This window comes from Vipera ursinii (genome assembly GCF_947247035.1).
Source record: "Vipera ursinii genome assembly, chromosome: 1".
Lineage (NCBI taxonomy): Eukaryota > Metazoa > Chordata > Lepidosauria > Squamata > Viperidae > Vipera > Vipera ursinii.
Window position 1 is genome coordinate 155,104,676 of NC_139512.1, and position 12,388 is coordinate 155,117,063.

The 12,388-nt window shown below is 42.0% G+C and overlaps 1 protein-coding gene across 1 annotated transcript in view; it reads left to right on the forward strand.

The window, feature by feature from the left end:
• CERS6 (ceramide synthase 6) overlaps positions 1-12,388 on the forward strand; it is a 112,357-nt gene that overhangs the window by 71,575 nt on the left and 28,394 nt on the right. The window lies entirely within an intron of this gene.

The window sequence follows — 12,388 nt, forward strand, 5'->3', positions numbered from 1 at the left end:
CGAGTCCCCTGAGTGGCCCTCCTGGAACATACAGCCGGTCACGATAATACAGGAGTCCATCCGCGACCGACCAAGGCGAATCTGGCCCCACCTCTTCCTTCCGCTGAGCCACCCACGCCTCCTGCTGCTGCGCCTCCCGGATCCGAGCCCGTATATCCACCGGCTCCCGCACCGCAGCAAAAGACTCGACGGGGATCACTGTCCTGGGCGGAAGCTTGTCTTCCACTCGGGTGTACTCGGGCTTCCTGGACAGAGCATCCGCTCTCTGGTTGTGCCCGCTTGGTATGTACCGCACCCGGAAGTCAAACCTCGCAAAGAAGAGGGACCACCGGATCTGGCGTTGATTCAAATTCCGAGCGGTCTGCAGGCTTTCCAGATTCTTGTGGTCCGTCCGGACCTCGATCTGATGCCGCGCCCCCTCCAGATGATGCCTCCAAGCCTCGAACGCCGCCTTGATGGCCAGCAGCTCCTTCTCCCAGATGGTATAGTTGCGCTCCGAAGGGTTCAATTTCCGAGAGTGATACGCGCAAGGGAAAAGGGTACCGCTGGGCGTCGTTGCCTGGAGTAACACGGCCCCAATGGCAATGTCGGAGGCGTCCACCTCCACAACAAATGGCCGTTGCGGGTCGGGATGTTTCAAGATGGGCTCCTTCATGAAGGCGTCCTTCAAAGCCTGGAACGCCTGTTGTTCAGGGGCGTTCCACTGGAACCGAGTCTTCTTCTGCAGGAGCCGGGTGAGGGGGGCTGTCAAGGCAGCAAAGCCAGGGATGAATGTCCGATAGTAGTTGGCAAATCCAAGGAGTCGCTGAACGTCCTTCACGCGACGCGGGGGTTGCCAACTCTGCAACGACTCGACTTTACTCGGCTCCATGGTGATGCCCTCAGGAGAAATGCGGTGACCCAGGAAATCGATGGTCACCTGATAGAACTGGCACTTCTCCAACTTGGCAAACAGCCGATGTTCCCGGAGGCGCTGCAGGACCTGACGGAGGTGCTGATGATGCGCTTCACGCGACGGGGAGTAAATCAGGATGTCGTCCAGGTAAATCACGACAAACTGGTCCAACAGATCCCGAAAGATATCGTTCATAAAATGCTGAAACACAGCGGGGGCGTTGGTCAGGCCAAACGGCATCACCGTGTACTCGAAATGTCCATAGCGAGTACCAAACGCCGTCTTCCACTCATCACCCGGCCGAACCCTGACGAGGTTGTAAGCTCCACGCAGGTCCAGTTTCGTGAAGATCTTAGCCTCCCGGAGTCGGTCCAAGAGCTCGGGGATGAGGGGCAGCGGGTAGCGGTTACGCACCGTGATGGTGTTGAGTTTCCGGTAGTCACAGCAAAGCCGTAACTCGCCCGACTTCTTTTTGACGAAAAGCACGGGCGCAGACACTGGCGAGGACGAGGGCCGGATGAAACCGCGAGCCAAATTCTTTGTCAGGAAGTCCCGCAATGCAGCCAACTCGGGCTCCGACATGGAGTACAAACGCCCCACTGGGAGAGGCGCATCAGGGACTAGGTCAATGGAGCAGTCGTAGGGCCTGTGCGGGGGTAATTGGTCCGCCTCTGACTCGCTGAACACGTCAGCAAAGTCGGACAGTTCGGGAGGCAAGGAAACCCCTGGGGAACCCTCCACCTGGCCGGCACAGATATGGCGGGTGTGGTCCACGCACTGCAAACTTGGGAAGGTGACCAAGTTCTGAGACCAATAGATCTGTGGATCATGCGCCCGGAGCCACGCCAGTCCCAAGACCACGGGGAAGTGCAGATCCGAAGTGACGTAGAACTGGATGGCCTCCACATGGGTACTGATGGCCATACACACGGGTTGCGTGGCGGCCGTAATAGGCCCGGACAGGAGCACTCGACCATCGATGGTCTCCACAAGCATGGGCGGATCCACTGGACACTGGGGAACAGCCCATTTGGCCACGAAGGCCAAGTCCATAAAGTTAGTGGTAGCCCCAGAGTCAATTAAGGCATGGACCGGAATCCCCTCTGGCTTGCCAGGAAGGATCAGACGTGCCTCCAAAATCAAATGCCGTGGAGGTTCACAGGCACCGTCGGAACGGCGTCGCTCGGCGTGGTCGTTGTGGGTCGCCCGATCTTTCACACCATCTAGATCGGGCTCGGGCCGTTTCCCGACAGCAAAGCAGGGGACTTTCTCGGGGCAGGCTTGGTCACTGACGCCCGCTGACGCTTCTTCGGGCAAGAAGCAGCCAAATGTCCAGGGTCCCCACAGTAAAAACACAACCCCCCCGATCGTCGTCTGTCCATTTCCGTCACCGATAGACGGGACCTGGCGGCACCCAGCTCCATTGGCTCCTCCCTCTGGACTGGGGGCTCACGCTCAACAGGAGCGGCAGGGGTCTGTGGGGTAGCACGGCGACTCTTTCGCTGCTGCAGCCGGGCATCGATCCGCAGACAAAGATGGATCAGCCCATTCAGGTCTGAGGGAATGTCCACGCGGGCCAGCTCATCCAACATCTCCTCTGACAAGCCATCCTGGAAGGCATCCACGAGCGCAGCCTCATTCCAGGCGGAATCCTGGCTAAGCAGCCGGAAATCGCTGATGTAGGCCTGTAGGGGGCGCTGACCCTGCCTCAAAGCTTTCAGGCGTCGGGTGGCAGTCTGCGCCTTAATCGGGTCCTCATACATGAGGTGCATATGGTCACAAAACCCCCCAAAGTTATCCAACAAAGGGCTAGGCTGTGCCAACAGAGGCGTGCCCCAACGAGCTGCATCTCCCGACAGAAGGCTCAACACGAATCCCACCTTATCTCGGTCAGTGGGGAAATCAGCCGCCCTCACGCTGATAAAAAGCTGGCATTGTCCCAGGAAGGCAGGAAACAGTTCTGGATTACCAGCAAATTTATCCGGCATAGCTATCTGACATTTCCTCCTGGGTGGGGGGGCAGCATGTACCTGAGCCTGCAGTTGTGCCACCTGAGTGGCCAGCAAGGTGAGTTGCTGGTTGAGCTGGGCATTCTCGGCAAGAAGCTGCTCCATCGTAGTAATAAGGGGTGGGTGGCTGAAAGCAAACTGTTCTGAACCAGCCCTCTTCTTACAAACCCCTATTCAAAAGAAGAGACTGGAGAGCGTCCAAGGCTAAAAGGCTTCTGCCAAGATTTAATTACGCAGTTAACAAAAACACTAGAGCTTGTCTTCTCAAGCGGAAAAGTTGCTTTCAGCAACCAGCCCCTCCCCAAACACTCCTTTTATAGAGAGCTCAGGGCGTGGTCTCCCTGTGCCTCCTCCCGAGGAGTCCCATAACCTTTCTTTGTTTGTTCCTGCTCGACTGCCTCCTGCGTCGGGCGTCCTTGAACAGGGCCAGCTGTGGGTCATCATCCTCCGCACTCTCGGGCTCACGCAGCTGAGAAGAGGTCCCCGGCTGAGGACTCTGCAAAGCCTCCAAACCATCATCAGCCGGTTCGTCTCCCTCCTCCCCCTCATCTGAGTCCTCCGATACATCGGACCCGGCTGTCGGACCCACAGGCTGGCCCTGAGTCACAACAGAAGGGAACTTGATGCTGGCATCTTCCTGCACAATCTGAATATATGAATATATGATCTACCTGCATAATCTAATTTGACCATTTGAATATTTTTTTTAACTTTGGCCTTGATTGCAAGTTCAATAACTTGTTCTTGTGCAACTAAAACCAAGACTTCAGTTTCATTTTTATTTTATTTTTGACGTTCCAGTTGTCAGCCATTGCCAGGTTTTATCTTTATCCACTTGCCCTGGTATCTTGTGTAGAAATTGATTGTGTAATGCTTTTTTTTGCCAACATTCTGTTCCTATTTTTATTATTTTATTCTGATGTTCATATTTCGCTTCATGCACATTCAATAAGTTCCAATTCCTAACTTGCATCAGTGCTTGTTCATGGCTGTCTTTTACATAATCCTCAAATGCATGTTTTTCTTCTTCAACAGTTAATCTCTGACTTCATTTTCATATATCAATATCACTATGGAGATGTAATACAAAGGGAATATTTATTAATATGCTTGATTTTTGGTACAAACTCTCCAGTCAGCTTATGTTCATTTAATAATTCCAACAGTGTATAGTATCACAGGTGTGGCCCAGGTATTGCTGTTTTTAATGGTGTTTTCATCATTTAATGGTGTGTTTAGCCCTTTTCTCACCCTTTGGATGTGTTCTTTACTAATCAAATTGTTAACTTGTCCATGCTTGATATTATCTAACTGTAAAATGCCCAGATATTATTTGTTCAGTACAGTGTTCAGAAGTCACAGATGCCTGTTTCTTTAGCTGGTGCTGGCCTATGTACACATTGAGTACTTTTCAAGAACCAAGGATGTTGTAATGTATTGTCGTAGTATATGAGTGGATCCACACATAGTATACGTGTGGTGTTTTATTGAACTGAACATTCTATGGCTGAAAACTGCTTTTGGCCTTGTTCTCTTTCCTTCCCCATAGATAATGGCAGTAGTCCATACTAAAGTCAGTTCTTAGTAGCCAGTTTTTTAACCAAAACCTACTGAGGGAGTTCCTATCCTTGATTTTCCGCTGTTTTATGGAGTTCTCGTCCCCCAGCTTTGTCCCCCTTGGAATAATTGGCTACTAGCTCGTGCTGGTTTCTCTAGTTTTTGCTTTTCTTCTTGCCTCTGACATTTTTACTCCTGTACATAGCGAAGAAATAAAGACTCCCTGGGATTTCGCTTGAGCCACGGGGAGAGGATTCACACAGTTTTCCTGGCAACATTATGGAAGTGCTGGGAGTCCCCCAAGTTACAACCATTCGTACAATGATTGTTCAAAATTATGACAGCACTAAGTGAAGGGATTTGCAACTGGTCCTCGAAGGTCTGACCAGTGCAATGCCCCTGCAGTCACATGAACAAAAATTCCGATGCTTGGCTGCCAGCTTCCATTTACAACTTATTACCACCAGTTGCATCATCCTGTGGTCACATGTTTGCCATTTGCGACCCTTCCTGCTGGCTTCCTACAAGCAGAGTCAAAGCATATTCCTTTACTGTTGATTTCATAATAGTAAAGTTGGAAGGGACCTAAGAGGCAGAATCTGTCTACCATTTTAATATTTTCATTATCAATTCCAAAACTGGTTGTTGGAATTTGGGTGGTCTGAATTCTATGCTGCATAAGTATTCTGGAGCATTTTCTATAAGAAGGCCAGTAATTGATTCTTTCTTACATTTATCAATAGTTTTTAATTTATATGTATCTTAATTGTTTTAACACTCAATCTATTAGACAATCAATAACCTAGTAACTTTTTCCCAATTTTAATTCCATTAATATTTAAATTTAATGTTTGATATTTATCATTTCCAAATTTTAAATGACCCCAATTCCCTTTATCACAATTCCTCACAAAATCTGGTGTTCAGGGTACACGTCTTATCTATTTACAATCTCACCATCTACATTATCAACAAATTGATAATACAATATGAAATTCTTATTTTCTAATAATTTCCAAATATCTTAAATTTAGTAACCAACGTATTTTTTATTTCAACGTTTAATACTTCCCCTCTCTTTGTATCTACTATCTTGTATTTAAGTTAATAATTTTTATTCTTACTGCTAGATAAAGACATATTTATTACATTCATCAATAATCTTTAGCTTATATATATCTTAATCACCTTTACGTGACCTTTATGAGCAAATCAATATTCAAATTTAACTATTAATATTTATACTTCTAAATTTTAAATAAAGATTTTCTTTATCACAATTCATAACAATATCTTATATTCAAAGTACACATCTTATCTATTTAGGTATATTCTATTTTAATTCTCATAGGTAGGTCGAAACCCCATTCTTCTTCAGTCTTATTCTAGCTTTCTTTCTTTGCCAAATCGTCTTCCATGTCCGTGCTTTTGAGTCATCAAACAAATCTCCTTGTATTGTTATATCAATTATTTGATGTTGAGAAAACCATCCGGTCACCATTTTTTTTGAGAGGGCTAGCAAGTCTATCAGGTCGTCTCTATTTTTCCATCTCAACGTAGTTGTCCTGAACTGTTTATCTTCTCTTCTGTCTGTTTTTCTTCTTGATCCACAGGTTCCTTCTGATTTATATAGAAAGTCTTTTCCTTATTCCATATTGTCAGTTTCTTTTCTGGATTTTCCATTACCTGTGTTTGTTGAGCAGTTAAATCTTCTGTCATAATATTTAATTGTTCCACTTTTTCTATTGTATTCTGTATAGGTGGTTCTTTAGTTGTAATTAGAGTTTGAGTTTGCAAGTCCGGGCTGCCTTCTTGTTTTTTTCTATAGCCTCTTATTTCATCACCAGCTGTAAAGAGGGTTTGAAGAATTGCTTTCAACATAAAAAGGATTTGTTCCTGATCCTCCTCCATAGGAAAGATCTGTTCCTGATCTTCTTCCATAATAGTGTGTTAGGCTAGAAGCTTTACAGTCAGGGAATTCAAAAAGAAAGTTGTTGTTTTTTCCACTGGGTAAGGAGCACAGCTGAGCTTCTCCCAGCTGATGTTTCAAGGTGACATGTGTCTTAGCTATTTTCTGGGCTGTCAGCCAAGTCCCTTTTAAACAATAACAAATTGAAGTATCAAGTTTAGCCACAAGATGTCACTCCTGCCATTTAAAGATTTCCTTTGAGTCCCAAAGTTATTTTAATCTTTTCAGTTTTGTTTCTATTTTATAAGCAAAAACCCAGATCTTCAGTAAAAATAGAAAGTAGAGAGTAGAAAATAAAAAATCTTTTAATCCACAAATTTTAGGAAATAAAATTCCAATTGGGATCGAGTTAATTTTTTTAATGTTTTAAACTCCACTGGGTAGTCAGTTGCCACTGTTTCTAGAGGGAGGGCTAAATTCTCCCTTCCCTCTCCACAGGGGGAAAAATAATTTAGCAGCTTATGCAGGTACAAAAAGTAATTAGGATTTAAGAGAGGTAGATCTCACCCAGTCTCTTCCGCGCTGCTTTAAAGTTGCCTGGTGGTAAGTGTGACTTCGGCTGTCTGCAGCCTAGTGACGAACCATATTCCTACAGCCGGTCTTTCATCCGCCGGTTTGGAGGGTTGTGCCAGCTCTAGTGGGAGAGCTACCACTCTCTCGCGATCCAGCGAGGGTCCCTCCTTGCTGGTCACCCCTACAGGGCGACTTTCGACCCTTTTCAGGGTCCCCTAGTGATGCAAAACTGGATGAGGAAGACAGAGCTCGTCTTCCGAAACGTCCATGGTGGCCGGAAGTCTAGATTTGTTTTCCTATTCTAAATACTGAGAATTTATCCTACGGTAAATGTGAATAGAAATCTAGATGCTGATGGGGTTCAAAAGAATACTCAAAGTCAAACACAAGGAAGAGGATAATGCACAGCAGAGGGTAATTATCGAGTAACCTTCCCTTTCTATTTCATATTATTATTATCACCTTCACTTACTTGTAGTACTAAGAACAGTCACTGCCTGTGACCCATTTTCAGATTTACAATGACAGCATATATACACACCATGGTCATACAATCACATTTTGGGCACTTGGCAACTGGCTCAACTTTATAGCCATTTGCAACATTCCACACTCATATGGCTGCAATTTGGAATTTTTTTGCCAGTTTCTGGCATTTACTTTCAGTTATCTGTTAAAAAAATGCCCATTAGGGAAAACGGATTTGCTCAATTACTACAATGCTTAACAACCATTGTAAAAAAAAAATGCTCATAACTTTGAATCTGATCACATGATGCCTCAACTTACAACCACAATGATTTACAACTGTAATTCCGGACTCAACAACAGTTGTAAGTTGAGAACTACTTATACTTATTTATAGGCTACTTTACTCATAATGACTCTGGGCAACATGCAATACTATGCAATAAAAGCAAAAAGAGTCAACGTCCTGGGGGTTAATACCCAACCCATTAAAATTGTCAGGGCCTGCTGGATTCTTCTTCTGATGAGTAGTAGTAAGAAGATGGAAATAATTAGAGGGCTAGAGCATCTCTCCAGGGAGGCAAGTTTAAAGAAGTATGCTAAGTATGATTTAGGTGAAGTAAGTGGAGACATGATAAACATATACATAATCATGTATACTATAGTATGAGAAATGTTAATAGGCAATTTTCTTTTTCTCTTAACAACATTAGGATCATCTAACAATAATAATAAACGCAGGGAGATTCTAGGACCTATAAATAAGTACTTCTTTGTGGTGCCTATAATTAAACTGGGGTTTCTTGCTGTCAGATGTGAGTAACATCCACCAGAGACTTTTAAGAATGGAGTGGGATGATTTCATGAAGGATTGTGCTATGTATAGTCTACTGTTGATGGTACCTCTGAGTTCACAGGCAATGTACCTTAAATAGCAGCTCCTAGGAAACCCCAACAAAACATTGCTATTGACCGCTTGTCCCTGATTATGAACATCCTGAATTCATCTTGTTGGCCAATATGTAACACAAAGGTCCAGATGAAGTGAACTTCTGACTGTAATGCTTATTCATTCATTCATTTCTTTTTATCTATTTTATCATTTTAATTTACATAGCTGCCCATCTCAAATTCATGGGCAATTACCAACAATTAAAAAGCAAGAAGCAGTATAAAATACAAACTAGTAGAGACAGCAGACAAGGACAAAAAAACACCAAATAGATAGTTAATACAGTACATAGGCTCTAGCACACATCTTGATCTCCAAACCTGGTGACAAAATCATGGCTAAGATTTTCAGAAAAGCCAATAGGATTGGTGTCAGTCTAAGCTCTGGGAGGATGATGTTCCAAAGGCAGATGATGCTACTTAGGAAGCAGGACCTAGAGCATGCCTCCCCTCCTGCCAGAGCTGATGGGGAAGTACATATAATTGGGGAGAGATGGTCCCTGCCCCATATTATGAGGGTCTCTATAGACCATTATCCACATCCTTTTTTAATATAATTTTTATTGATTTTTTTCATACATACAATAGTACAGTACTTGTTCAACAAATGTTTTGTCTGAATTTTACATTCACTAATACAAATTTAATTTCTAATCCTCTATTCTTTCTCTAGCCTTTGATAAAATAAGTCCCAAGTTTGATAATACTGTTTCTTCTTTTTCTTTCAACCTCAAAGTAAGTCTGTCCATCTCCGCACATTCTAATATTTTTTTTAATTATTTCTTCATCTAATGGTATGTCTTCATTTTCCCACTATATTGTACGAATATAATTCTTGCCGCTGTTATTACATGCCGCTGTTATTATATGCTTTGTTCGTCAGTCTTGGTCATGTCTACATCTTTTTTTACTAATATTTTTATTAATTTTCCAATTTTACATTTAAGTATTTAAAAAGCAATGTGGTAACTGGGTTAATCAATAGTTCGATAACAAAATCTTTAGTACACATCTCAAATTAAAACATCAAATATTTCTTCTATTTTCTCCTTACCATTTACTGTCTCGTATTCAAGCTAGTACAGTTATTATATTCACTCAGTAAAAACATCATTATTACATTTATCAATAATTTTTAGCTATACGTAATTACATTCAATCTTCATAAACAATCCATATCCTGTTATTAATTTTACCCATTTTTTAGTTTCTCATCAATATTCCAATTTAACCTTTGATATTTATAATTTTCAGGCTTTAGGTAACCAAGATTTCCCTTGTCTCAATTCATAACAAATCTAATATCCAAAATATACATTTTATCTATTTGAATTTAATCTTATTCTATTTCCTAAGAGTTATCTATTTCCCACCATATTAAATCATCTACTTAATAATACAATATCTCCTTTAATAAATCAAAACCATTATGTATATTACCTGGGTTAATCAATAGATCAAACATATTCATAATAATTAATTTTCTTTTTCTAGGTCTAATTTTTAAATATTAAACAGATAAAGCCCTTATTTTCAACTAATTTCCAAGTATTTTAAATCTAATGACCAGAATTCCCCTTATTCAACTTCTCCCTTTAACCTTCTAATTAATAATATGAAATCCCCTCTAATAAGTTAAGACCCCAACTTTCTTCAACCTTATTCTGGCTTTCTTCCTTTGCCAACTAGGCTTCCATATCAGTGCTTTTGGATCGTCAAATAGACCTCCCTTTATTATTATACAAATAAAGGAGACCTTGCCATTTTTTTGGAAGGATTAGCCCATTTGTATTCGTTAAGTTGTCTCCCTATTATTCCAATTCCCCATGCTTGCCCTGATGTGTTTGTCTTCCATTCAATCTTTCTTCTTTCTCAAATTTCTTCTGATTTATATAGAAAGTCATTTCCATTTTCAGTGTTGTCACGTCCTTTTCTAGATTTTTCATCAGCTGTATTTGTTGGTCAGTTGAGTCCTCTGTCTTAATATGTGATTGTCCCACTTCTTCTGTTATCTTCTGCATTGTTGGTTCTTTGGTTGTAGTCAAATTTTGGGCTTTTGTATCTAAGCTGGCGTCTTGATCTTTTATGTTAGGTCTTATTTTATCACAAGCTGAAAGAATGGTTTCATGTATTGCTTTCAACATGGAAAGAATCTTTTCCTGGTCTTCATCCATCTCTTTCACATGTTTATAAATAGTCTTTCTAGTAGAAGTCGTTTATCAAGCAAGATTTTATAGTCCAAGGTATTTCAACATCTCATATAGTGACCAATATTCCTCAAATAAAGTGATAGGAAAGCAATTTCCCACATATAATTCTGAGAGTCAGTAAAGGTTTACATTGACAGTTCAAGTAGGGCAGTTATGCTCCCCAGCTGTTTTCTTACAATTAAGTCTCTCACAGGTGGTGCCAAGGTCAGAAAAGTCTTATCTAAGGTCTGGGCTTCGAGCCAAGTCTCTTTTAGGAAATAAGTTGCAATACCAAACTTTGCCACAAGATGTCACTGATGCAATTTAAGGTTTTTTTAAGTCCAAAATTTTTATAATACTTTTTCCAATTTTATTTCTTTTTTGTAGATAAAAACAAGAGTCTCCAATAAAAATAGGAAAATTTTTGGTCCCCAAGTTTCAGGAACATATAAATCCAATTAGATTAAAGTTGTTCTTTTAATGCTTTAATTCCCCTGGGTAGTCAGACGCCGCTATTCTTTGAGGGTGGGATAGAAATTCCCTTCCCTCTCTCCTCACAGGGGGAAAGATACGTCAGGCAGCTTTTACAGGAAGAGAAAGTACTTAGGGTAAAGAGAAGATCAGATCTCACTCAGTTTCATCCGCATTGCTTTCAAAGTGCTTGGTGGTGAGTTTGATTGTTTATTTGTTGCTTGATAATAATACCTGCAGCCCAGATCAATAATTAGCCCTTTTCTAAACTGAATACTTTGTACTTCACAACCTAAAAATTTAGTCAATAAAAATGACTGTTCAAGTTTACTTAAAATTTCAGGCTCCAACTTTTTTCATAGTGGATCATTTATAGCTTAAGAAAAATAAAACCATCTTTCTTTCATTACAAATATAGGTAGCTATAGTGTGCACACAGTGTAACAAAAATTAATTGAGCTGGACATTATTATTAAATATTACTAGTATTACATATTACCAGGCTGTGGTTTGACTATTAATTCTATGTCACGCACTTATGTAGTTGATACACAATTCATAAGAAATACAGAATATGAACTTCTCCTAATATGAGATAATATATACACGTTTACAATTTAGGTGACTTATTTTAAAAAAGAATTTAGGACTGCCAATAGCTATTAGCTTCATTTCCTAAATGGATCCATAGCCAGAATGCTTAATTAAGTTCAAACATTTGGACAAAAATCAAGGGACAACCATTACTGCCCCTTTTTATTTTTGAGCATAGCAGAATTTAGTTCCTAATGAGGTCTAGAGTATGAAGTAAGTACCTCACAGACATAAGCAAAACATTGAAAGGCAAAATAATTAGTCTCTGAAGTGTGATCTCAGTAGTACCAAGTCACCTAATTGTACTGAGTCATATTTCAAATAACCATGACTTCCTAAATAAAACATAGTTGGCTCACATCCTATAAACACCCTAAGCCAGGGGTGTCAAACTCAATTTCATTGAGGGCCGCATCAGCATTGCGGTTGCCCTCAGGGGGCCGGGTGGGTGTGGCCTGGGTGGGCATGGCCTACTGGGTGGGCGTGGCTAGAGTGCGTATGGCCTACTGGGTGAGCATGGCCAGCTCTACATCGTTCGCATCAAGGGTGCCTATGGAGGCCTGGGCAGGAGTGGGACAGATCTGATGGTCTCTGGGCCAGGGCCAAGGCAGTGGGGGCCATTCCCTCACTGTTTCCAGGATGGCTTCGCGGGCCGCATGAAACCACTTCACGGGCCGGATCTGGCCCCCGGGCCTTGTGTTTGACATGTCTGCCCTAAGCCATAAGCTTTAATTTACAAATCATGATGGTGGAGTTCATAGGTTAAGCCATA